This window comes from Patiria miniata, unplaced genomic scaffold (genome assembly GCF_015706575.1).
Source record: "Patiria miniata isolate m_02_andy unplaced genomic scaffold, ASM1570657v1 HiC_scaffold_5, whole genome shotgun sequence".
Classification (NCBI taxonomy): Eukaryota; Metazoa; Echinodermata; class Asteroidea; order Valvatida; family Asterinidae; genus Patiria; species Patiria miniata.
In genome coordinates, this window is record NW_024037072.1 from 21,762,667 (window position 1) to 21,767,239 (window position 4,573).

At 40.0% G+C, this 4,573-nt stretch overlaps 1 long non-coding RNA gene across 1 annotated transcript; it reads left to right on the forward strand.

Moving 5' to 3' along the window:
• Window positions 1-143: 143 nt before the first annotated feature.
• On the forward strand, window positions 144-2,950 carry LOC119741232. The gene is made up of 3 exons (XR_005272730.1): window positions 144-358; window positions 1,695-1,803; window positions 2,564-2,950. It is a non-coding gene; the product is annotated as an uncharacterized LOC119741232 (long non-coding RNA).
• The last annotated feature ends 1,623 nt before the right edge of the window (window positions 2,951-4,573 follow it).

Below are 4,573 nucleotides of genomic sequence, written 5' to 3' on the forward strand. Positions count from 1 at the left end.
GTTCCAAACCCCGGACTCATGTCAGTTAGGCTCCATTGACTTTCGGCAGGATAATCTTTGGCGAGTCTTGGGGACTTCATCTCAATATATGGCAACACTTTGCTTCATGAATCTCTTATACTATAATTTCAAGTTGATTTATATTTGGTTTGGACATGAAGTAGTTCTAAATGCTTACATGCTTTTGAAGCTAAAAAGCTAAACTGGAAACAAATCCCGAGTTTCAAAAATTCCTTAGCTCAGACCCATTCAAGCATGGCCATTCGAAGTCGAGGCTGATGACGTGTGCGCGCCATGCGGGAAATTTGATACGAAAAAGCACGTGTGACACTACAGCCATGATGTGCGGGAGCGATATGTAAGAAAGTTTCTCGATTTTACACTAAACCGGTGCCAAATGATGGCTCTAATTACCTCTTACTTTAAATAAAATGATGCATAACAAATCTCACATTGCTTTGAGAGTGATTTTGAGGGCAAATGGTGTGGGAAATGTAGCGATTTTCGTGGCTTTCGTGAGGCATAATTTGCATGCACGTGTACTGTGCAATTTAATCAGTCGAGAACATTTTTAAGTATTTCCGAACCGAATTCTCAGTCCTAGATTCATGTCTTATTATAACTTTTGCAATGACAGACCTTTATTGAGATGATAGCCTATTGCAGCGTCATGCATGTTGCAACATTCGGTAATCCTTACTTTTAGGACCCCTTTCCTATATAAGGTTGAAAGACTCACCAAAACAGCTGACTAAATGACACTCAAAAGTGACATTCTGATATTTATTGACACATTTGAACATTTGGCAATGACACCTCTTGAATATCAGCAGGTTTGATTTTGTAGAAAGAGGGCAGGGTTTTGATTTATGAGGGGTTAAAGACGACGATGAAAAACAGAAAATAAATTTAAAAAGCAAGATGGTGAACTGCAAAAAAAGGTAGGAAAGTCACATTTTCTTCGAAAGTGCTTTCCAAATTATAACTAACAATAACATGAGTTTGTCTGAAGAAAAAAGACTTCTTTAGCCTGCAAAAGTCACTTTGGTACTGAACAGTCATCTGCAAAAGTCAGTTTTGAACAGAACTCATACAAAATAGAGGTGTCCTAAAAGTAAGGATTACCCAACATTCTTTCTGAAACGTGAGATATATAGGCTAGCAATAGTACAACGTTTCAACAAGTAGGCCCTAGCATGTTTTTGTTGAAAAATTGTCTTCCGGCATGACTAGGCCACACCAGTGTTGACATGGCTTAAAGGCGGTTAAAAAACACATGGTAAGCGTCCCCGCCCCCTTCCTTTTTCAAGTTTTTGGAATGGTGGCCGCCTCCTTGACATGTAATAATTTTGGCCTCTATCTGTTGCATATCCAGCCCATATAAAGCTTCCGCTTTCTGGGTCCAAAGGCAAAAAACAACTGGCGGCCATCTTGAAAAATAGCCCAGTTGGTTGGCCATTTTTGAGGGGAAAAAAGCCTTCTGCTTCCTTGTTTTCAAAAAGGCAGGATACTAAACATGTTTTTTTTCGCCAAATATTTTGACTTTTACAATGTACTAGCCTCTTGCACTGTGGTGTGATCCCTCTGTGCTGCCATATTTGTAACCGTTGAGTGGGTACTTGTGCAAAATGAAGACCATATGTGCATCGATGTTGTCCCTTGACAGTTGGTTTCATTATTTGTTTTGATTCTAGGAATGTGATGCAACTCCAACTACAACTACAGATGTCTGTCTTTTTGATGAGACAACTAATCAGGGCTTTCCCTCAGTGCTTCACAGCACTGACTGCTGCTCAGCAACAGGTTGGTTTGAAAAAATGTCACATTACGAGCACATTCTCGTTAGGCCTACATGTACTTCACTTAACTTATTTTTTATGAAGAGGCTTGCGGTTTTTGCTGAAGTCAGTCGAGCATAATAGGCCGTCTCATAAGGTTTGTGCAGTGTGCATAGTGTAGAATGTTTAGAGGACCAAATTTTTTTCTGCAACATGTCAGTGATCTCATGCCCAAAATTTACTTGATAAATGCAGACTTTGTATTTGTTTGGGCGCAGTTTGAGCCATAAATTACTACATGTAGCTCTGTATAGACCAGTCATGCTCTTGTACATGTAGACCATCTTCATAGAAACATTTAAACTGCATGTTCAACGTTTTGGAGGATTTTTGAGGTTGAGGCTGTCAGTTTGTTTTGGAGGTCAGGATGTATTATGTAAATATCTTACAGACGTGGCTTCAAACAAAGTTTTTGTCTACCATGTATATTGACAAAGTAAAGTTTTAAAAAACCCTGGGTTTTTTTTATGCCATTTAAGCATTTTGAAATCATTTTGTAAAGTCGAGAAACTTGGCAGCCTCATCGATCAAATTGTACCTCCGTTGTGAAGTCATCTCATTTCCAAAACTTTAAGTGAATTCCATAATAAAACATCTGACTGTGTTTCCGAACAGTTGACCGTGCTGATTTGGAAATATCTGGGTCTGGCTGTGTCCTATACCCTACTACCTTGCCCAGGATTTATCAGGTTTATTCCAGTTTTGTTTGAATTTTCTTGATTTAGGAATCCGACATGGATCCTCTGTGATTCCAGGATACTGCTTGCCAAGCGGACACTGTTGATGAGAAGCCAAGCCCTACCCTAAAAACTAGTAAGTGTGTTTCTGTATATTTTACATCATTTGACCTTGAGTCGTATTGTTGTTACTCAAGCACTATTTTCATTTAATCAGTTGGTTAATTGCCCACATGCTATAAATGAATGAACCATGCAGAAACATTTGAGGAGTGAGTTGCAACCTATACGGATACAATTTTGCACCTGCATGAACAGTCGCAGTGCATGCTGAAGCGCATTCAACTTCCTTGAAGACAACAGTACCGATCATGCCCAGCCTGAAGAAAAGCACACAATTACAGCCTGAGCCTTGCAACGAAGACTTCCATGCTGCAGGAGAAGATACAGTGGAACGTCGTTATACTGAACTCCAAAATATACCGAACATTCGGCTATACCGAACATCGTCCTTGGCTCTTAATTTTTGTGTACAAAGTGTACCGAATATTGCTGTTAAAAAATGTCAACAGAAAAGCGAAAAGCGGCAATTATTTCCCTAAGGAATAGAAGGAAAAAGCCACCCATTGCTGTAGGTACTGATAGTAAGCTCACAATCTGTGTAATTACAATCTGTGTAATTACATTATTTAATAGTCGGCATGTGTTCAAAGTCATCTTTCAGTAACTAGAAGTACCAGGGCATGCTGGCTGAATTTCTGAAGGGCACTATTTATTGAAAAATGAGTACCAGAGCACTGGCAGCTGAAAATCGCTATACCGAACGATCGCTATTACGAACAATTTCTGTGGATCCTGGGGATGTTTGTTATAGCGGTGTTCTACTGTAACATTGATGAAGCAGAGATCCCCGAAGAACCTGAAGAGCACTCATGATGATTCATCAGAATACATCCAATCATCATCGTACTCAGACTCATCTGACTACTTTAGCCAGATCAATCAAAAGGTCATCTTACATTTCATTTTTGTGGCATTGTACTGTACAGCTCAGCTGTACCATGTAATTTTGAGGAAAAAGGTTCATCCAGCTATTCATCAAAACTATTTATTGAAAAATGAGTACCGGAGCACTGGCAGCTCAAAGTCGCTATACCGAACGATCACTATTACGATGGATCCCGTGGATGTTCGTTGTTGCGGTGTTCTACTGTAACGTTGGTGAAGCAGAGATCCCAGAAGAACCTGAAGAGCACTCATGATGATTCATCAGAATACATGTCTTCCAGCATGACTAGGCCACTCCTTTAGCCAGATCAATCAAAAGGTCATCTTACATTTCATTTTTGTGGCATTGTACTGTACAGCTCAGCTGTACCATGTAATTTTGAGGAAAAAGGTTCATCTAGCTATTCATCAAAACTATTTATTGAAAAATGAGTACCGGAGCACTGGCAGCTCAAAGTCGCTATACCGAACGATCGCTATTACGATGGATCCCGTGCATGTTCGTTGTTGCGGTGTTCTACTGTAACGTTGATGAAGCAGAGATCCCAGAAGAACCTGAAGAGCACTCATGATGATTCATCAGAATACATGTCTTCCAGCATGACTAGGCCACTCCTTTAGCCAGGTCAATCGAAAGGTCATCTTACATTTCATTTTTGTGGCATTGTACTGTACAGCTCAGCTGTACTATGTAATTTTGAGGAAAAAGGTTCATCCAGCTAAGGAAGACCGGAACACACATTGGACTATTTTACCAGGCATTCCAAATGTATCGGATGTTTGGGAAGCATTGATTATTTTCTCGGAATGCATCTTCGCTACTGTCCGTGTGTTGGGCTATTTATTCTCACGTCCTGTCAGATGGCCTGAAATGAAGCACTTGTTCCCATTGGCGTAAATCTGTGCCGGACACCACATGCCACTAGGGGGCACTGTTTATGATGTTCATTTTATGCAAACAGGCGCACTTACAATACATCAAGGTGGTGCATAAAGCTGTTATGTATTCATTCTTCATTTTTCTGTGCTATTTAATACCGTTAGGCTTTT